Raw genomic sequence first — 23,276 nt, 5'->3', positions numbered from 1 at the left:
CCCCCACGTGTCTTCTCATTTGAGACCTAGGGAAATCTGGTAGAGGCACCTCCATGTACCGTAGATGACCTCCATCAGGCCCATACAGTTAGACAAGACCTCCACTTTATCTCGTAGATTTCTGGCCAGTGTCTGGGGAGAATTGTGACTGAGTTTGATCTGTGGGCCTGTGTTGCAGCTGGCAGTGTATGCCCAGTAAGTACCAGTGTCTCTTGTCAGTCTGGAAGCTAGTGTCTGTGTCTGCATAGTTGTACTAGGGGATACACACCCTCTTGGATATAGGAATTTCTGAGGTGCAGGCAGGTCACTAATAATGATTGAATATTGCAGGAATTAAGGCTCCCGGTTGCACGTGGTTTCTGAGGGGAAGTCCAAAGGGGCTAAGGCTAAGCTTAGGGAAGTTGAAGATCAGGATATATGCTGCAACACCAAGTAAGTTAGCCCTTTATACATGCATGCAGGCGAGTTTCTTGCAACATCAATCATTTGTGAAAATCTGTCCTATAAGCCACTTGTGAGGCTGAGGTACCCACCTCAGAGCTCGGTGTCAACAGAGTTTGCCAGGGTAGGCGACTCACTTGGAGGCAGTCCACACAAATTTTCACAAAATCACTGATTAAACCTTTCTGGTCAACCAGAATAGAAAGGAGTTAGAAGTTAATAGGTGGAGCCCGACTGTGAAGTGAGGTGGGAAGGGGAGTGTGTAATAAGGGGTTAACTATAAGGAGCTTGTGAAGTTAAGGGAAAAGTGAGCAGTGAAGAGGGTTTTGAAGAAAATTTACTAGTAATTCAGTGGTGATTGCTAAAGCAGATACTAAGTGTACTAGGTGACTGGAAAAAAATAAATAAATATTATTGTATATGAGTAAAAGAGCGAAGAGTGAAAAATGGTAGGCATTAGGGGGATACAGGCTGCCATAATTATATTTATCTTTCTTCTTCAATTCTATGAAGAAAGAAATCAGTCATGGGGGCTGGAAAAGGTGAATGGAGTAACAGCGCCCTGGACAGTAAAAGCCCAACAGCTGCCATCCTACCAGAAAAGTAAATGTCACTATCGCCGCAAGGTCTGGCAACACCGCATACCCAAACAAAAACAGTGGCACACAGCTCTTATTGCAGCACTCTTAAATGGTGATATCCAAATTAATCCAGGACCTCAAACTATTGTGCAGAGGCAAAACAGACAGATAAATGACGGTGATAATGACGGTCTAGTAGATAGAGAATGATAACCTTAACTCCATATGTAATGCATACATAGGTCAATGTGAGACAATACAGCCATTATTATCTCAAACACGACCATACAGGTGCATACACTGTACTAAAGTACGCATGAAAAACAGAAAAGGCACCTTATGTAAAATGTGTAAGGGGTGGGTGCATGATGGATGTATGTACAATTATAGTAACAGTGCCAGAATTCATTTTGTGTGTAACAAATGCACTTTGGCACAGTTACCCTTTACCAATGATGACATTGATTTACCTAATTTTAATACAAATGACCCATTGCCATATATTGATGATTATAATTGTTTTATGAAATCAGGCCTTCACTTTATTCATGTCAACGCAAGATCACTTCTTTCTAAATTGGCAGAGATTAAGATTCTAGCTAACAAAATTAGGGCGGCAGTTATATCCATCTCTGAATCCTGGTTGGATGATACGGTGACTGACGACGAGGTCAAAATAGAAGGTTACAATATAAAACGCATAGATAGGAACAGAAAGGGTGGTGGAGTATGTACCTACACTAGAAATGACTTAGTTAACAACCCAAGACCTGATTTAAATAACAATAAACTGGAGATTCTATGGTTTGAAGTGCTGCTTTCCAAGACCAAACCCATCTTAGTAGGAACTAGTTACCGCCCTCCTACCCAGGACCAGTTCTTAGAAGACTTTTCCAGAGTATTGTTTACCTGGAGTTTACCTGGAGAGAGTTCCGGGTTTCAACGCCCCCGCGGCCCGGTCTGTGACCAGGCCTCCTGGTGGATCAGAGCCTGATCAACCAGGCTGTTACTGCTGGCTGCACGCAAACCAACGTACGAGCCACAGCCCGGCTGGTCAGGAACCGACTTTAGGTGCTTGTCCAGTGCCAGCTTGAAGACTGCCAGGGGTCTGTTGGTAATCCCCCTTATGTATGCTGGGAGGCAGTTGAACAGTCTCGGGCCCCTGACACTTATTGTATGGTCTCTTAACGTGCTAGTGACACCCCTGCTTTTCATTGGGGGGATGTTGCATCGTCTGCCAAGTCTTTTGCTTTCGTAGTGAGTGATTTTCGTGTGCAAGTTCGGTACTAGTCCCTCTAGGATTTTCCAGGTGTATATAATCATGTATCTCTCCCGCCTGCGTTCCAGGGAATACAGGTTCAGGAACCTCAAGCGCTCCCAGTAATTGAGGTGTTTTATCTCCGTTATGCGCGCCGTGAAGGTCATCTGTACATTTTCTAGGTCAACAATTTCACCTGCCTTGAAAGGTGCTGTTAGTGTGCAGCAATATTCCAGCCTAGATAGAACAAGTGACCTGAAGAGTGTCATCATGGGCTTGGCCCATGTCCGAAATGCCTAGCCATGCTAAGCGTCCTAGTGGTACACTCTGTAATCACAATTTTACTACATGTAAACCACACAATAACCAAATTTCTGTAAACTCAGCATTGTAATCCTTATAGAGAATAAACTTTGAATTTGAATTTGAATTTGAAGGTTCTCATTATCCATCCTGTCATTTTTCTAGCAGATGCGATTGATACAATGTTTTGGTCCTTGAAGGTGAGATCCTCCGACATGATCACTCCCAGGTCTTTGACGTTGGTGTTTCGCTCTATTTTGTGGCCAGAATTTGTTTTGTACTCTGATGAAGATTTAATTTCCTCGTGTTTACCATATCTGAGTAATTGAAATTTCTCATCGGTGAACTTCATATTGTTTTCTGCAGCCCACTGAAAGATTCGGTTGATGTCCGCCTGGAGCCTTGCAGTGTCTGCAATGGAAGACACTGTCATGCAGATTCGGGTGTCATCTGCAAAGGAAGACACGGTGCTGTGGCTGACATCCTTGTCTATGTCGGATATGAGGATGAGGAACAAGATGGGAGCGAGTATTGTGCCTTGTGGAACAGAGCTTTTCACCGTAGCTGCCTCGGACTTTACTCTGTTGACGACTACTCTCTGTGTTCTGTAGTGAGGAAATTATAGATCCATCGACCGACTTTTCCTGTTATTCCTTTAGCACGCATTTTGTGCGCTATTACGCCATGGTCACACTTGTCGAAGGCTTTTGCATAGTCTGTATATATTACATCTGCATTCTTTTTATCTTCTAGTGCATTTAGGACCTTGTCGTAGTGATCCAATAGTTGAGACAGACAGGAGCGACCTGTTCTAAACCCATGTTGCCCTGGGTTGTGTAACTGATGGGTTTCTAGATGGGTGGTGATCTTGCTTCTTAGGACCCTTTCAAAGATTTTTATGATATGGGATGTTAGTGCTATCGGTCTGTAGTTCTTTGCTGTTGCTTTACTGCCCCCTTTGTGGAGTGGGGCTATGTCTGTTGTTTTTAGTAACTGTGGGACTACCCCCTTGTCCATGCTCCCTCTCCATAGGATGGAAAAGGCTCGTGATAGGGGCTTCTTGCAGTTCTTGATGAACACGGAGTTCCATGAGTCTGGCCCTGGGGCAGAGTGCATGGGCATGTCATTTATCGCTTGTTCGAAGTTATTTGGCGTCAGGATAACATCGGATAGGCTTGTGTTAACCAAATTTTGTGGCTCTCTCAAAAAAAATTCATTTTGATCTTCGACTCTCAGTCTGGTTAGCGGCTTGCTAAAAACTGAGTCATATTGGGACTTGAGTAGCTCACTCATTTCCTTGCTGTCATCTGTGTAGGACCCATCTTGTTTAAGTAGGGGCCCAATACTGGATGTTGTTCTCGACTTTGATTTGGCATAGGAGAAGAAATACTTTGGGTTTCTTTCGATTTCATTTATGGCTTTTAGTTCTTCCCGCGATTCCTGACTCCTATAAGATTCCTTTAGCTTTAGTTCGATGCTTGCTATTTCTCCGACCAGTGTCTCCCTTCGCATTTCAGATATATTGACCTCTTTTAGCCGCTCTGTTATTCTTTTCCGTCGCCTGTAAAGGGAGCGCCTGTCTCTTTCTATTTTACATCTACTCCATTTTCTTAGAGGAATAAGCCTTGTGCATATATCGAGTGCCACCAAGTTAATCTCTTCTAGGCATACGTTGGGGTCTGTGTTGCTTAGTATATCTTCCCAGCTTATATCGGTTAGGACTTGGTTTACTTGGTCCCACTTTATGTTTTTGTTATTGAAGTTGAATTTGGTGAATGCTCCCTCGTGACTAGTCTCATTATGTCGGTCTGGGGCTCCACGCATACATGTCTGAACCTCAATTATGTTGTGATCTGAGTATATTGTTTTTGATATGGTGACATTTCTTATCAGATCATCATTGTTAGTGAAGATGAGGTCTAGTGTATTCTCCAGTCTAGTAGGCTCTATTATTTGCTGGTTTAAATTGAATTTTGTGCAGAGATTTAAAAGCTCGTGTGAGTGTGAGTTTTCATCAGAGCTGCCTCCTGGTGTTGTTACTGCAACAGTATTATTTGCTATATTCCTCCATTTTAGGTGCCTTCAGTTGAAATCCCCCAGGAGCAAGATGTTGGGTGCAGGAGCTGGAAGTTTTTCCAGGCAGTGGTCAATTTTTAACAGCTGTTCCTGGAATTGCTGGGATGTTGCATCTGGAGGCTTGTAGACTACCACAATGACTAGGTTTTGGTTCTCGACCTTTACTGCTAAAACTTCCACCTAGAAAATGTACAGAGAACTTTCACGGCGCGCATAACGGAGATAAAACACCTCAATTATTGGGAGCGCTTGAGGTTCCTAAACCTGTATTCCCTGGAATGCAGGAGGGAAAGATACATGATTATATACACCTGGAGAATCCTAGAGGGACTAGTACCGAACTTGCACACGAAAATCACTCACTACGAAAGCAAAAGACTTGGCAGACGATGCACCATCCCCCCAATGAAAAGCAGGGGTGTCACTAGCACGTTAAGAGACCATACAATAAGTGTCAGGGGCCCGAGACTGTTCAACTGCCTCCCAGCACACATAAGGGGGATTACCAACAGACCCCTGGCAGTCTTCAAGCTGGCACTGGACAAGCACCTAAAGTCAGTTCCTGATCAGCCGGGCTGTGGCTCGTACGTTGGTTTGTGTGCAGCCAGCAGCAACAGCCTGGTTGATCAGGCTCTGATCCACCAGGAGGCCTGGTCACAGACCGGGCCGCGGGGGCGTTGACCCCCGGAACTCTCTCCAGGTAAACTCCAGGTAAACATCATTTGAGGCATTTAGCAGTTCTGTGCAAACAAGTGACTCTGCAATGTACAGGCCAACCCCCCCTTTTGCCTGTTCACTCTGTCACATCTGTATAGGTTGTAACCTGGGATCCATATTTCATTGTCCAAGTGGTCCTTTATGTGGGTCTCAGTGAAAGCCGCGAACATTGCCTTTGCCTCTGCAAGCAGTCCACGGATGAAAGGTATTTTGTTGTTTGTTGCTGGCTTTAGACCCTGTATATTTGCAAAGAAGAATGTCATCGGACTGGTGGTATTGTTGGTACTGGGGGGGGGGATTTTTTTTTCCGGCATTAGTATCTGTATCTGTTGGTTTGGAGTGGAGGCCATCGACTGTGGTTCCACTCCAGGAATGACTGGATTTGGTGTACGATTTCTGCCATTTCCTGCCAGTTTTTTTCCTTCCTTGCACTAAAAAACCTCTCCCTCTTGAGTGGCTGTGGCTACCCAGGTTTTCCCATGGCCCGGACTTGAAAACAATTGCGACTTGAAAACAACTGGGCGACTTCAATATCTGTTTTCAGCAGCAAAATAACGGGCTATGCAAAAGGTATAAGCAAATTCTAGGTTTAAATAGTTACTCTCAACTAATTAATACACCAACCCAGATCACACAGTTCTCAGCCACCCTAACTGACCACATACTTTGTAACCGCTCTGAGAACATTAGTCAGTCAGGCGTCATTACCACAGGCCTTAGTGATCATTTCATCATTTACTGCACTAGGAAAATCACTAGGGATAGGATAGGCCTACACAGGACAATAAAAATGAGATCAACTAGAAACTACAGTAAAGAAGGACTGGTAAATAGGCTACACAATTGTGACTGGACAGAGATAACAAGTTGCACGGACGTAAACGATGCCTGGGAAAAAATCAAAACAATGTTCACTACCATCCTTGATAATATTGCACCAGTTAAAGAGGTTAGGATTAAACGAAGAACTGAACCCTGGATGACTACTGAGATATTAGATAATATGAAATTCAGAGACCAGCTGCTAAAAAGATTTAAAGCAAACAGACAGGATATTGCAGCACTAAATGAATTCCAAAGGGTGAGGAACAGAGTACAGAGACTTATAAAAGGAGCAAAGGCAAAGCACTATTGCTCAAAAATTAAAGAGTATAAGCATAACCCCAGAAAGCTCTGGCAACAACTAAAACAGTTGGGGTATAGCCATAAGCCAGTAGATAGGTCTAACATAGTACTCACTATCGATAATGAGGTATGCCACGAAACATCTAAGGTGGCAAATTGCTTTAATTCCTACTACACATCTGTTGCATCAACACTAGTAAGTAAACTACCAGCTGCATCAAATACCTTTAACACAGACTCTGATAAGTTTCAAACATACTATACCAATAAAGGGGTAACCCCAAACAGTTGTCGACTAGTAAGTGTATCTCATGACTTTATTCAAAAAGAACTAAGCAGGTTAAACCCAACTAAGAGCACAGGCCCTGATAACATCCCGTCTAAGTTCCTAAAAGATGGTGCTTCTGAATTGTCAATCCCTATTGCTCACATAATAAATCTATCAATCACCACTAATACCGTACCGGAGGGGTTCAAGGAGGCCAGAGTTACTCCTATTTTCAAGAAAAATAGTAGGCCTGATGTCAGCAACTATAGGCATGTTAGTATACTCAGTATAATATCCAAAATTCTAGAGTTTTAGTTAGTTAAATATGTTTATTATGCACCCCATACCCATCCTGTGGGCGGTAGTCAAAAGATTACAGAGGTACATAATGGGTCCAGGGACTGGGCCTCAAAGTTTTGATGGCTGAGCAAGTTACAGAGGTAATGAATTCACAATTTACAAAGGTAATGAACTCACAATTTACAAAGGTAATGAACGCCAGGTAGGTCTAGTCACAATCATGACAAGTTACAAAGGTATTAACAGATTATAGAGGTACACAATGGGTCCAGGGACTGGGCCCCAAAGTTTTGATGACTGAACTAGGTACAAGGTAATGAACTCACAAGTTACAAAGGTAATGAATACTGTAAGAATGGTTACTTGCGTTTATACATGGCTACAATCATGAACAAATTTTAGAGTAATGAGCAATTCACACTTCCACACCCAGTCACAACTGTAGTGAGTTATTGGTGCAAATATTGATTGTTGAGTCACACACACACACACACACACACACACACACACACACACACACACACACACACACACACACACACACACACACACACACGCACACACACGCAACCGGTGAAGAGGCGGGGCCAGGAGCTAGGACTCGACCCCTGCAACCACAAATAGGTGAGTACAAATAGGTGAGTACACACTAGAGAGGGCGGTGTACTCTCAAGTAGTTAAGTACCTCAATAACAACAACATTCTCCATAGATATCAATCGAGCTTTAGAAGATCTTACTCAACCGACACCTCCCTAATTAACCTGATGGATTACTTGAGAACTGAAATGTCAAAGGGGAACCTCATAGGTATGGTAACCTTAGACCTGCAAAAGGCCTTCGATACTGTCAACCACAATATATTATGTAAGAAACTTCAAGCTATCGGTATAGGTTCTGTAGACTGGTTTAAGTCCTACCTTAGCAACAGGAGACAAATTGTCAAAATCAACAAAACGGAATCAGAACCCTTGCCGATAGCATGTGGAGTTCCCCAAGGTAGTATTCTGGGTCTCTTATTATTCTTATGTTATGTCAATGACATGCCTATCAGTGTCAAGTGCAAACTCCTACTGTATGCAGATGACAGTGCCCTGTTAGTGTCAGGTAAAGACCCACAAGATATAGCTAATGTTTTAACACTGGAACCGGAGTCCGGCAGCAAATGGTTAGTAGACAACAAACTATCATTACATACCGGGAAACCTGGAGTTTACCTGGAGAGAGTTCCGGGGGTCAACGCCCCCGCGGCCCGGTCTGTGACCAGGCCTCCTGGTGGATCAGAGCCTGATCAACCAGGCTGTTACTGCTGGCTGCACGCAAACCAACGTACGAGCCACAGCCCGGCTGATCAGGAACCGACTTTAGGTGCTTGTCCAGTGCCAGCTTGAAGACTACCAGGGGTCTGTTGGTAATCCCCCTTATGTATGCTGGGAGGCAGTTGAACAGTCTTGGGCCCCTGACACTTATTGTATGGTCTCTTAACGTGCTAGTGACACCCCTGCTTTTCATTGAGGGGATGTTGCATTGTCTGCCAAGTCTTTCGCTTTCGTAGTGAGTGATTTTCGTGTGCAAGTTCGGTACTAGTCCCTCTAGGATTTTCCAGGTGTATATAATCATGTATCTCTCCCGCCTGCGTTCCATGGAATACAGGTTCAGGAACCTCAAGCGCTCAAGGACCATAACATTGTATCAATCGCATCTGCTAGAAAAATGACAGGATGGATAATGAGAACCTTCAAAACTAGGGATGCCAAGCCCATGATGACACTCTTCAGGTCACTTGTTTTATCTAGGCTGGAATATTGCTGCACACTAACAGCACCTTTCAAGGCAGGTGAAATTGCTGACCTTGAAAATGTACAGAGAACCTTCACGGAGATAAAACACCTCAGTTACTGGGAGCGCTTGAGGTTCCTGAACCTGTATTCCCTGGAGCACAGGCGGGAGGGATACATGATTATATACACCTGGAAAATCCTAGAGGGACTAGCACCGAATTTGCACACGAAAATCACTCACTACGAAAGCGAAAGACTTGGCAGACGATGCAACATCCCCCCAATGAAAAGGAAGGGAGTTTGCATTTTCCTGTTGTCATATAGGCACGGCATTTTCTAGGGTGGTCATAGTTGCACGTCCCATCTGTTTTTCCAGATTTCCCATGCCTGCAGATACCAAGTGCATAGTATGTGCACAGGCTTGGTTTCCGTTTGCCTTGCGTTTCTGTGACTGTATTCCCTGTTAGTGCATGTTTACATGTCTCATTCCTATCTTCACTAGTACTAACAATGGAGCTCTTACCAGTTGTTTCTGGTAATGTATCCTTACTATTGCTAGTGGAGTCCCCTTGTTTGCTATCTCCTGTGGCATTACTAGTTTGTAATATTGGTTTTATCTTGTCTTTGACTACACTTGTTTCCTCACTACAGCTCCTGTCTCCCTCGAGGTCAGCATCTCCATCCTCACCATTACTGTCTCCCAGGACAGCACCTCCATCCTCACCATTACTGTCTCCCAGAACAGCACCTCCAGCTTCACCATTACTGTCACCCAGAACAGCACCTCCAGCTTCACCATTACTGTCACCCAGGACAGCACCTCCAGCCTTACAGTTTCTGACTACATGGCCAGAACCAAGGGCGATACCATCCAGCCCAGACTTTTTATTTTCCTATCTGTTATAGAATGCTTCCAGGTTTTCTATGAAGGCTACTTTGATGTTATCCTCTTTTAATACCAATGTGATTTTAGTCCACAGATTTATCTCATTTGGGCATACCCAAAAACACTTCCCTGTTTTAATACTGCTTGTAGATAGTTCTTGGATATCTGCACAAGGGGCGTGACACCAATTTTCACAAAAATGGCAAGTTATCCATGTCATGTGGAAGCCCGTTTGTTTGTTTGACTGCAGACTACACAGAGCTTCATAATGTTATTTGAATGGTTGATTTACTATAGTTCTACTAGTAACACCTTGAATATTCTACTAATAACCTCCTTAAAGTGAAGATCTGGCTATTTGTATTTCTATTTCTAACTGTACTTGTATATTAGGACAGCTTACCGGTGTACGTTCCTGTTTTATATTTATTGTTTATTGGCTGAAGACTCAGGAAGATTTTACCTGGAGTGGGTTTCGGGGGTAAACGCCCTGCGGGCCGGTCTGTGACCAGGCCTCATGGTGGATCAGAACCTAATCAACCAGGTTGTTACTGTTGGCTACACGCAACCCGACATACAAACCACAGCCTGGCTGGTCAAATACTGACTTTAGGTACCTGTCCATTGCCATCTTGAAGACAGCCAAGGGTCTTGGGCCCCTGACACTTATTGTGTTGTCTCTTATAGTGCTAGTGGCGCCTCTGCTTTTCATTGGGGGGGGGGGGATGTTGCAGCGTCTGCCGAGTCTTTTGCTTTCATAGGGAGTGACTGACACCAGTCAATCCTTCTATCATCTTTCTATAATGCAGGAAGAGCCACATGTCTATGGTGCATCCAACAAAATAATCAGACTCTTGGATGTCACTACCGCCCGGCTCCGGCTGGGTTACAAGTATCTATGGCAGGTTAAATCACCACCACCAGATGTAGACCAAATACAATGTGATCTTTGCTAAATGGACTATTGTCACACCTTGCGTCATATATACTGGAGTGCGATAAAATTAAAGAATTCAGAGACAACTCACTCAGAAATGTTAAAAATACGTCACAGTATTTTATCCACTGTGGTATATTACAAACCCTTCTGGAAAAATACCCTGTCTTCGCTCATTGTAAGTTAAGCTAATATTTGCATTAATAACTTACTGCAATTGTGATCAGGTGTTGCCCTTTGAATTTTTCATTGCCTTTGTAACTCGTTCAGCTATCAAAACTTTGCGGCCCAGTCCCTGGACCCATTATATACCTTGAAATTTTTTTGGGGTGCATAATAAAGATATTAGATTAGTTGCCATTACTCCCTTGTACTGGGCCTCAGTGATTTCACGAAGGGTGTTTAGAGGAAAATCCACTGTTTCTGGCAGGGATATCTGGCACACTCTCTTCCTTTTCAGGATCGAGCTCAGTCCGGTCTTTCAACTGTCCCTGTCCTTGGGTTCGTTATCCAAACCGCTAAGTGGATGTTGCACTGATCTGCCTCCTAGTAGGGCATTCATGGCTGGAGGCTCATCTGCACCACCTTCGGGTGACAGACATCACGTCCTCCCCATGGTATCTCTCTCAGCCTGAGACGGTGGAGCACTTCAGGGTGGCTCGGTGGCTAAAGCTCTCGCCTCACACACGGAGGGCCCGGGTTCGATTCCCGGCGGGTGGAAATATTTCGACGCGTTTCCTTACACCCGTTGTCCTGTTCACCTAGCAGCAAATAGGTACCTGGGTGTTAGTCGACTAGTGTGGGTGGCATCCTGAGGGACAAGATTAAGGACCCCAATGGAAATAAGTTAGACAGTCCTCGATGACGCACTGACTTTCTTGGGTTATCCTGGGTGGCTAACCCTCCGGGGTTAAAAATCAGAATTAAATCTTATCTTGTCTTATCTGTCCTACTCATTGTGGAGGGATTTGACCCTCCAAGCCGTCAGGATATTTTGGCTTGTACCTGAGCCTTCTTGCTGGCCACAGGGCACAATGAGGACATTAAATGTATCTTTATTAGTCTGGTGGCCTGGTGGCTAAAGCTCTCGCTTCACACACGGAGGGCCCGGGTTCGATTCCCGGCGGGTGGAAACATTCGACACGTTTCCTTACACCTGTTGTCCTGTTCACCTAGCAGCAAATAGGTACCTGGGTGTTAGTCGACTGGTGTGGGTCGCATCCTGGGGGACAAGATTAAGGACCCCAATGGAAATAAGTTAGACAGTCCTCGATGACGCACTGACTTTCTTGGGTTATCCTGGGTGGCTAACCCTCCGGGGTTAAAAATCCGAACGAAATCCTATCTCTCTTATCTTAACTTCCTTACACTTTAGTTGAAGATGAGATTAAGACACATGTGCAACATCTGGGTATCTTTATTGTAGACGTTTCGCCATCCAGTGGCTTTATCAATACAAATTCTAGGATGGCGAACGTCTACAATAAAGATACCCAGATGTTGCACATGTGTCTTAATCTCATCTTGTCGGTATTATATACCATTCGTACACAACTTTAGTTGAGGTTAGTTCCGGGAGCCTGGAAGGCTGGGTTCGGTACGGTGTAAGTTGTTAGTGGTCCTATAAACCCCAACAACAACAACAACAACACTGCTGAGCTCATCTATAGTATGAACTATTAACGTTTCTATTTAATGTATTCTCTTAATTGCTTTTGTAAAACTTGAAGCTTGAGCTGTGTGGCCGTGCTTGAGCGTAAGTTTTAATGAAGGAAAGTTCTTATTGAACCTAGAAAAGTAGAAATAAACTAGAAGGAAAAAATCATCGATTTTCTTCCATCTTAAAATTATAATACAAAAATTTTCAAGACCTTTTTCTCCTTATTAAATATTTAATGGAGACTTCTTCTCCCCCTTATACCTATGAAATGTTCCTGATCATGTGGACCTGGGGCTTCTTTTTCTGGGATCGAACCCATGTGTCTCCCTTTATTACCCAGTGAAAGTGAAGCAGAATATTTCCTAAAAATAGCTAAAAGTGTTTCTTTTTGACTCAGTGATGTGTGTTGTGCTTAAAAACTATGTACCATGTTCTTGAATGTGATAAAATGTAGAATTAGATGATTATCAAGCTTCCAGCTATTTTATTTAATTCATAGTTTTTTTTGGGTTCTTTTATTTCACAGAAAATTTGAATAATTTAATCATGGCCTCCTTGCTTCTCCAAGAAATAATTTCTGTTACTGTAAGTGAAATTCAACAGCTAAAGTTTTCGCAGTTGTCTCTCCATGAGAAAATTACAGTTAAGAAAAAAGCCCGTTCAACGCCTGATATTCAAATATCTCAGCTAGGAATAAGCAGCAACAAGAAGCATATTCGTAGCTTTAATTATGAATGGTACCAATGGAAAAGTTACCTTTGTGGCTCTGAAGTAAAAAATGCATTGTTTTGCTTCCCATGTTGTTTTGCTTCCCATGTTGTTTTGCTTCCCATGTTGTTTTGCTTCCCATGTTGTTTTGCTTCCCGTGTTGTTTTGCTTCCCATGTTGTTTTGCTTCCCATGTTGTTTTGCTTCCCATGTTGTTTTGCTTCCCATGTTGTTTTGCTTCCCGTGTTGTTTTGCTTCCTGTGTTGTTTTGCTTCCCGTGTTGTTTTGCTTCCTGTGTTGTTTTGCTTCCTGTGTTGTTTTGCTTCCTGTGTTGTTTTGCTTCCTGTGTTGTTTTGCTTCCCGTGTTGTTTTGCTTCCCATGTTGTTTTGCTTCCCGTGTTGTTTTGCTTCCTGTGTTGTTTTGCTTCCCGTGTTGTTTTGCTTCCCGTGTTGTTTTGCTTCCTGTGTTGTTTTGCTTCCTGTGTTGTTTTGCTTCCCATGTTGTTTTGCTTCCTGTGTTGTTTTGCTTCCCATGTTGTTTTGCTTCCCATGTTGTTTTGCTTCCCATGTTGTTTTGCTTCCCATGTTGTTTTGCTTCCCATGTTGTTTTGCTTCCCGTGTTGTTTTGCTTCCCGTGTTGTTTTGCTTCCTGTGTTGTTTTGCTTCCTGTGTTGTTTTGCTTCCTGTGTTGTTTTGCTTCCTGTGTTGTTTTGCTTCCCGTGTTGTTTTGCTTCCCATGTTGTTTTGCTTCCCGTGTTGTTTTGCTTCCTGTGTTGTTTTGCTTCCCGTGTTGTTTTGCTTCCCGTGTTGTTTTGCTTCCTGTGTTGTTTTGCTTCCTGTGTTGTTTTGCTTCCTGTGTTGTTTTGCTTCCCATGTTGTTTTGCTTCCTGTGTTGTTTTGCTTCCCATGTTGTTTTGCTTCCCATGTTGTTTTGCTTCCCATGTTGTTTTGCTTCCTGTGTTGTTTTGCTTCCTGTGTTGTTTTGCTTCCTGTGTTGTTTTGCTTCCCGTGTTGTTTTGCTTCCCGTGTTGTTTTGCTTCCTGTGTTGTTTTGCTTCCCGTGTTGTTTTGCTTCCTGTGTTGTTTTGCTTCCTGTGTTGTTTTGCTTCCTGTGTTGTTTTGCTTCCCGTGTTGTTTTGCTTCCCGTGTTGTTTTGCTTCCTGTGTTGTTTTGCTTCCTGTGTTGTTTTGCTTCCCGTGTTGTTTTGCTTCCTGTGTTGTTTTGCTTCCTGTGTTGTTTTGCTTCCCATGTTGTTTTGCTTCCTGTGTTGTTTTGCTTCCTGTGTTGTTTTGCTTCCTGTGTTGTTTTGCTTCCCGTGTTGTTTTGCTTCCCGTGTTGTTTTGCTTCCTGTGTTGTTTTGCTTCCCATGTTGTTTTGCTTTCCGTGTTGTTTTGTTTTACGTATTGTTTTGCTTCCCATGTTGTTTTGCTTCCTGTGTTGTTTTGCTTCCCGTGTTGTTTTGTTTTACGTATTGTTTTGCTTCCCATGTTGTTTTGCTTCCTGTGTTGTTTTGCTTCCTGTGTTGTTTTGCTTCCCGTGTTGTTTTGCTTCCCATGTTGTTTTGCTTCCCGTGTTGTTTTGCTTCCCGTGTTGTTTTGCTTCCTGTGTTGTTTTGCTTCACGTATTGTTTTGCTTCCCGTGTTGTTTTGCTTCCCGTGTTGTTTTGCTTCCCATGTTGTTTTGCTTCCCATGTTGTTTTGCTTCCTGTGTTGTTTTGCTTCACGTATTGTTTTGCTTCCCATGTTGTTTTGCTTCCTGTGTTGTTTTGCTTCCCGTGTTGTTTTGCTTCCCATGTTGTTTTGCTTCCTGTGTTGTTTTGTTTCACGTATTGTTTTGCTTCCCGTGTTGTTTTGCTTCCCATGTTGTTTTGCTTCCTGTGTTGTTTTGCTTCCCATGTTGTTTTGCTTCCCATGTTGTTTTGCTTCCTGTGTTGTTTTGCTTCCTGTGTTGTTTTGCTTCCCGTGTTGTTTTGTTTCACGTATTGTTTTGCTTCCTGTGTTGTTTTGCTTCCCGTGTTGTTTTGCTTCCCGTGTTGTTTTGCTTCCTGTGTTGTTTTGCTTCCCGTGTTGTTTTGCTTCCCGTGTTGTTTTGCTTCCCGTGTTGTTTTGCTTCCCGTGTTGTTTTGCTTCCTGTGTTGTTTTGCTTCACGTATTGTTTTGCTTCCCATGTTGTTTTGCTTCCTGTGTTGTTTTGCTTCCCGTGTTGTTTTGTTTCACGTATTGTTTTGCTTCCCATGTTGTTTTGCTTCCTGTGTTGTTTTGCTTCCCATGTTGTTTTGCTTCCCATGTTGTTTTGCTTCCCATGTTGTTTTGCTTCCTATGTTGTTTTGCTTCCCATGTTGTTTTGCTTCCTGTGTTGTTTTGCTTCCTGTGTTTTTTGCTTCCTGTGTTGTTTTGCTTCCTGTGTTGTTTTGCTTCCTGTGTTGTTTTGCTTCCCGTGTTGTTTTGCTTCCCATGTTGTTTTGCTTCCCATGTTGTTTTGCTTCCCATGTTGTTTTGCTTCCCATGTTGTTTTGCTTCCTGTGTTGTTTTGCTTCCTGTGTTTTTTGCTTCCTGTGTTGTTTTGCTTCCTGTGTTGTTTTGCTTCCTGTGTTGTTTTGCTTCCTGTGTTTTTTGCTTCCTGTGTTGTTTTGCTTCCTGTGTTTTTTGCTTCCTGTGTTGTTTTGCTTCCTGTGTTGTTTTGCTTCCTGTGTTGTTTTGCTTCCCGTGTTGTTTTGCTTCCCGTGTTGTTTTGCTTCCCGTGTTGTTTTGCTTCCCGTGTTGTTTTGCTTCCCGTGTTGTTTTGCTTCCCGTGTTGTTTTGCTTCCTGTGTTGTTTTGCTTCCCGTGTTGTTTTGCTTCCCGTGTTGTTTTGCTTCCCATGTTGTTTTGCTTCCCATGTTGTTTTGCTTCCTGTGTTGTTTTGCTTCCTGTGTTTTTTGCTTCCTGTGTTTTTTGCTTCCTGTGTTTTTTGCTTCCTGTGTTGTTTTGCTTCCTGTGTTGTTTTGCTTCCCATGTTGTTTTGCTTCCTGTGTTGTTTTGCTTCCCGTGTTGTTTTGCTTCCTGTGTTGTTTTGCTTCCTGTGTTGTTTTGCTTCCTGTGTTGTTTTGCTTCCTGTGTTGTTTTGCTTCCTGTGTTGTTTTGCTTCCCATGTTGTTTTGCTTCCCATGTTTTGCTTCCTGTGTTGTTTTGCTTCCTGTGTTGTTTTGCTTCCTGTGTTTGCTGTTTGGAGGTGCTGTAATGTGCACAAAAGATGGTTTTAGAAATGTAAACAATGGCTAAAAATTTTCTGAAGCAGCACCTCCACTAATTATAGCTACGAGTCGCCACTAAGACAAAAAAATGCTGTTAGTGAAAATAGTAATGTTGAACAATAAGGTCAACTGTGACTTAATTAACACCAAGTAATAATATTACGTATTATTATTAATATTAATAAAAGACATCTATTATTTTTATTTAAATAAAACAAAACAATACAACTACAGTATCATTATTATTATTATTATTATTATTAACACCAAGAAATAAAAACAAGTATTTTTATTAACATGAAGCAATAAAACTATTATTATTATTATTATTATTATTATTATTATTATTATTATTATTATTATTATTTTGAACAAATATGATGGTAACATCTTATTAGTAATAAAGACAATAAATTTTGATTTTAATTATGTAAGATAATGAGATTTTGTTTAGGTTTGTAACTTGGTGTAAGATAAACCAGCCAGGTAACCTGGGATAGGAAAGGTTAGCCACCCAGGATAACCCAGGGCAAGGAGGGTTATCCACCCAGGATAACCCAGGGTAGGGAGGGTTAGCCACCCAGGATAACCCAGGGTAGGGAGAGTCAGCCACCCAGAATAACCCAGGGTAGGGAGAGTTAGCCACCCATGGTAACCCATGATAAGGAAGGTTAGGCACCCAGGATAGGGAGAGTTAGCCACCCAGGGTAGGGAGGGTTACTCATCAAGATAACCCAGGGTAGGGAGGGTTAGCCACTCAGGAAAACTCTGGGTAGGGAGAGTTACCCCCCAAGGATAATCCAGGGTAGGAAGGGTTAGCCACCCAAGATAACCCAGGGTAGGGAGGGTTATCCACTCAGGGTAGCCCAGGGTAAGGAGGATTATCCACTCAGGGTTACCCAGGGTAGGGACAGTCAGCCACCCAGGATAAGCCAGGGTAGGGTGGGTTATCCATCCAGGATAAGCCAGGGTAGGGAAAGTTAGCCTCCCAGGATAACCTAGGGTGGAGAGAGTTAGGCTCCCAGGATAACCCAGGGTAGGGAAGGTTATCCACCAATGTTAACCCAGGGTAGAGTGAGTCAGCCACTTAAGATAACCCAGAGTAGGGAGATTTAGCCACCCATGATAACCCGGGGTAGGGCTAGCCACCCAGGATAACTCATGGTAAGGAGAATTAGCCATTCAGGATAACCCAGGGTAGAGAGAGTTAGCCACCCAGGTTAACCCAAGGTAGGAAGGGTTAGCCACCTAGAATAACCCAGGGTAGGGAGAGTTAGCCACAAAGTATAACCAAGGGTAGGGAGGTTTAGTGGCGGTATGATCGTCTCCACGCGTGAGCAAAAAAAAAAAAAAAAAGGAAAAATTATGGAAATTGAGTTAATCTTATAGAAAAATACCTTAACTCATTGGCAACACATTGGTACAAGAATCATTGTTATAGGACGTTCCTACAAGGAATTATAGTCATTCATATCACGTATGGTGGCAGTGACGTACATAGAACTCCTGATCTCAGCCCGTATATTTTTAAGAATTTTTAAGAATTTTCTTGTATTATTCTTTCTAATATAATAATTGACGATTTAGCATCATATGAGAGTGGGCAGAGCTAATACATAGACTTGCAGCCAATCAGAAACAGTCTGGGAACATTTAAATTATATCAGCAGAATTCCTGCTTTGGAGGCTGGAAAATACTTTCAATATACAGTGGACCCCCGCATAACGATTTTAATCCGTGCAAGAGGGGTAATTGTTATGCGAAATAATCGGTATGTGAATGAATTTTCCCCATAAGAAATAATGGAAATAAAATTAATCCGTGCAAGACACCCAAAAGTATGAAAAAAAAAAAATTTTACCACATGAAATATACATTTTCCCACACACAAAGAGAAGGATACATGCACAATAGTAGAGTAGTACATGCACAGTATATATTGTGCATGTACTAGTCTACTAAATGAAGAATAAATGACACTTACCTTTATTGAAGATGCAGCAATGACTGATGAGACACTGTGTCCTGGGAGTGCCTTTTCCTCCTGAGTACTGTAGGTCCTGTTTGGCATTTTCTTCCAGAACAGGCCTTATCACACTGTGTATGCCACTACGATTCTTAAATCTCTCAAACCAACCTTTGCTGGCTTTAAATTCACCAATATGAGCACTAGTTCCAGGCATTTTTCCCTGTTCACCTGGGTGTTAGTCGACTTGTGTGGGTTGCATCCTGGGAGACAAGATTAAGGACCCCAATGGAAATAAGTTAGACAGTCTTCGATGACACTGACTTTTTTGGGTTATCCTGGGTGGCAAATCCTCTGGGGTTAATTGTTTCTTGGTATTCTCAATAAGCCACACCAACAACGGTGCTACAGCAGCAGCAGCAGCAGCTGATGGTGGTACAGCAGCAACAGACGATGCTACAGCAGCAGCAGACGATGCTACAGCAGCAACAGACGATGTTACAGCAGCAGCAGACGATGCTACAGCAGCAGCAGCAGCAGCTGACGGTGGTACAGCAGCAACAGACGACGCTAAAGCAGCAACAGACGATGTTACAGCAGCAGCAGACGATGCTACAGCAGCAGCAGCAGCTGACAGTGCAGCAGCAGCAGCAGCTGTACCACCAATAGTAGCGATGGTTGATTGGGGTTTATTATACAACCTGGCCAGCTCGGAGACACGCAGTCCACTTTCATACTTATCAATGATCTTTTTCTTCATCTCTATTGTAATTCTCACCCTTATTGCTGTAGGGTTGGCACTAGAAGCTTTCTTGGGGCCCATGGTCACTTATTTTCCAGAAAAAGCACCGAAAACACTGTAATAATACGAAATATTCCGATTGTATGCTTGGATGTTACCGCGGAGGCTGGCTGGTAAACAATGCCACCGGCGGAATATGTGAGCGTGGCTCAGGCCGCACATTGGACGCGTCTCGGACGAAAATCGGTGAGCGGGTTTTTAAGCGGTATGTGAGGCAAAATTTTGGCGATTAAAGCAAGCGGTATGCGGATTAATCGCTATGTGATGCCATCGGTATGCGGGGGTCCACTGTAATGCTAATATCAACTCTGTGGCTGATTTATCTATGACACTTGATCTGTTATGATATAATAAACAATATACATAATGTAGAAACATGCTATATACTCTAGAATGAATAAAATAGGCCATAATATGGTGAGTGTCTGCCAACCATATCGCACATAATATAATTTCCCTTCCTTCCTTCCTATAACATGTTCTTTGGCCTTTAGTAAGAGGAAATGGAGTTTTGCAGAGGCTAATTGCACTAAATCACTAGTTTCTTAAGGAAATTTTTTTTTTACCCAAGACGGGAGGCCGGCCCACGTTCCAGGCGAATATCTCGAAAGTAAGTTATTGACTTACTTCACTACGTTGAGACTTTACTATTGAATTAAATGAAATAATATTCACAGGAATCATAAAAGAATGATTGTTCTTAATTTTGAATATTTACTTTTGGAAATACAGTGGACCCCTGGTTTGCGATATTAATCCGTTCCTGAGAGCTCATCGTAAACCAAAACTGTTGCAAACCGAATCAATTTTCTCCATAAGAAATAATGGAAATCAAATTAATCTGTGCAAGACACCCAAAAGTATGAAAAAAAAACATTTTTTTTTACCACATGAAATATTAATTTTATTATACACAAACTGACACTTACCTTTATTGAAGATCTGGTGATGATTGATGGGATGGGTGGAGGGGAGAGTGTTGCTGGTGTTAGTGTTTAGAAGGGGAATCTCCTTCCATTAGGACTTGAGGTGTCAAGTTCTTTTCCGGGGTTACTTCCCTTCTTTTAATGCCACTAGGACCAGCTTGAGAGTCACTGGACTTCTGTCGCACAACATATCTGTCCATAGAGGCCTGTATCTCTCGTTCCTTTATGACTTTCCTAAAGTGGTTCACAACATTGTCATTGTACAGGTTGCCAACACGGCTTGCAGTAGCTGTGTCAGGGTGATTTTCATCAAAAAAGGTTTGCACATCAAGCCATTTTTCGCACATTTCCTTAATCTTTGAAGTAGGCAACTTCCTTAGTTTCTCTATCCCCTCCTCTGAAGCAGATTCCTCAGGTCTGGCCTCTTGCTGTTGAAGATGATCTAGCAGCTCATCAGTGGTTAGTTTGTCATTGTCCTCCTCCACCAACTCTTCCACATCCTCCCCACTAACCTCCAACCCCAAGGGCTTCCCCAATGCCACAATGGATTCCTCAACTGGCATACACTTCTCAGGGTTAGCCTCAAATCCTTCAAAATCCCTTTTGTCTACACGTTCTGGCCACAGTTTTTTCCAAGCAGAGTTCAAGGTCCTCTTAGTCACTTCCTCCCAAGCCTTACCTATAATATTTACACAGTTGAAGATATTAAAGTGATCCTTCCAAAACTCTTTTAGAGTCATTCGAGTGTCTGTGGTCACTTCAAAGCACTTTTGAAACATAGCTTTTGTGTACAGTTTCTTGAAGTTGGAAATGACCTGCTGGTCCATGGGCTGTAGGAGAGGAGTGGTATTAGGAGGCAAAAACTTTACCTTAATGAAGCTCATGTCCATAGAAAGTTGCTCTGCCAAGTCTGAAGGATGACCAGGGGCATTGTCTAATACCAGGAGGCACTTAAGGTCTAATTTCTTTTCAATTAGGTAATTTTTCACAGTGGGGGCAAATGCATGGTGTAACCAGTCATAGAAAAAGTCCCTAGTGACCCATGCCTTACTGTTTGCCCTCCACAGCGCACACAAATTAGCCTTGAGGACATTCTTTTGCCTGAACACTCTGGGAGTTTCTGAGTGATACACCAATAAAGGCTTCACTTTGCAGTCACCACTAGCATTAGCACGGAATAAAAGAGTAAGCCTGTCTTTCATAGGCTTATGTCCTGGGAGTGCCTTTTCCTCCTGAGTAATGTAGGTCCTGCTTGGCAATTTCTTCCAAAACTGGCCTGTTTCATCACAATTAAACACTTGTTCAGGTTTAAATTCTTCACTGTCTATGTAATCCTTGAATTCCTTCACATATGTTTCAGCTGCTTTTTGGTCTGAACTGGCAGCCTCACCATGCCTAATCACACTATGTATGCCACTACGAATCTTAAATCTTTCAAACCAACCTTTGCTGGCCTTAAATTCACTCACATCACCACTAGTTGCAGGCATTTTTTCTAATTAAATCCTCATGCAACTTCCTAGCCTTTTCACATATGATCGCATGAGAGATGCTATCTCCTGCTATCTGTTTTTCATTTATCCACACCAATAACAGTCTCTCAACATCTTCTAACACTTGTGGTTGCTGTTTCATAATCACAGTTGCACCTTTTGCAACAACAGCTTCCTTGATTGCCGTTTTCCTGGCCACTATAGTAGCGATGGTTGGTTAAGGTTTCTTATACAACCTGGCCAGCTCCGACACACGCACTCCACTCTTGTACTTTTCAATTATCTCTTTCTTCATTTCAATAGTTATTAGCACCCTTTTTCTCGAAGGGTTGCCACTAGAAGCTTTCTTGGGGCCCATGGTGACTTATTTTGCATAAATAAGCACCAAAAACACTGATAATATGGAATGTACCGAATGTATGCTTAGATGCTAGCACACTGGCTGGCTCGCTTGTAAACACTGGCACGCACGGGACAGTTCAGACCACATGTGGACGCGTCTCGGACGAATCGCGTATACCGGGTTTTTTAACGCTAACTGAGGCAAAATTTTTGCGTTAAAATGTATTGTATACCGGATTTAGTGTATACCGATGCCTTCATAAACTGTGGGTCCACTTTATATTCCAAATATTTTGGGATTTGTGTGGGAGGACAGGGCAGATATTTGCAACAGTCAAAAAACTTACCAACTTTATTTTTTTGTGGAATAAAGATAAGATATTTATAGGTAAGTAAACCATGTAAATTACGTATTAGCATTGTTCTCTTGGTACCAAGAGAAGGAATAAAATATGTCATTATGTGACAAGTGGAGGCGGCCATAACCGCTCCAGCAATGTTGTTGTGGTAAACACTGCCATCTAGTGACAGCCTTTTGAAGCCATCTATTATTATAATTATTATTATATAGTATGTGCATTATTATTATTATTATACTATTATTATTATTATTATTATTATTATTATTATTATTATTATTATTATTATTATTTTTATTATTATTTTTATTATTATTTTTATTATTATTATTATTTCTTCTTCTTCTTCTTCTTCTTCTTCTTCTTCTTCTTCTTCTTCTTCTTCTTCTTCTTCTTCTTCTTCTTCTTCTTCTTCCAATATAAATAATTTGGAATTTTTATTCACACAAAAAATAGAAGATTTACTGTTATGCAAACTACTGCATTATTGTAATAATGTCAATCTATTCATGGCTGCACATTGTAATGAAGGTGACGTCATTTGTTTACTCTTGAACATCGGCAAAAATCGAACATTTCTTCTATTTTGTGCTTATTTTCAAGGTATTTCTCGTTATGAAACCATTCAAAATCATATCTATTTCTGTAATATATCTTCCATTCTATCAAATGAGACCAAATAAACGAAAATATAACCATAAAAAACCACGCAAAAATACCGCTAAGGGACAGGCAATTGCTGAGAAGTGAACTCCATTATTTATGGTCTGATTTCTTTCATTTTTGGCATACGTTAAGAAGCATCTTTCCCTCATACATTGCCCAAGTTTCAAGTTTCAATAAGATAGTCCAACAAACAAATGAGATTCAATTCCCTAGATCAAGAGCAAGAGCCCCTCACCAACGTCAAGGAACCTCCTTTGAGGCCCGCTCACTTATGGAAATTTCGCTCGCGTATGGAAGCAAAAAATTGACCAATCGACTGCTCATGTTTGGAAAAACCCGCACATGGATGCGCTCGCAAGTGGAGGTTCCACTGTACAGTAGGGCCCCACTTATACGGCGGGTTAGGTTCCAGGCTGTCGCCGGAAAGCAGACATCGCCAGAAGGCAGAAACC

General features: G+C 42.3%; 1 long non-coding RNA gene across 1 annotated transcript in view; it reads left to right on the top strand.

Moving 5' to 3' along the window:
- The first annotated feature begins 12,227 nt into the window (after positions 1–12,227).
- The window catches only part of LOC128693188 (uncharacterized), a 98,680-nt gene continuing 87,631 nt past the window's right edge, over positions 12,228–23,276 (top strand). The window contains exon 1 of the long non-coding RNA XR_008407679.2: positions 12,228–12,341. This is a non-coding gene — a long non-coding RNA (uncharacterized lncRNA). The remainder of the gene's footprint in view (positions 12,342–23,276) is intronic.

This window comes from Cherax quadricarinatus, chromosome 28, assembly GCF_038502225.1.
Source record: "Cherax quadricarinatus isolate ZL_2023a chromosome 28, ASM3850222v1, whole genome shotgun sequence".
Lineage (NCBI taxonomy): Eukaryota > Metazoa > Arthropoda > Malacostraca > Decapoda > Parastacidae > Cherax > Cherax quadricarinatus.
Note: the sequence above shows the minus strand (reverse complement) of the source record. Positions and strands in the feature narration are given on the sequence as shown.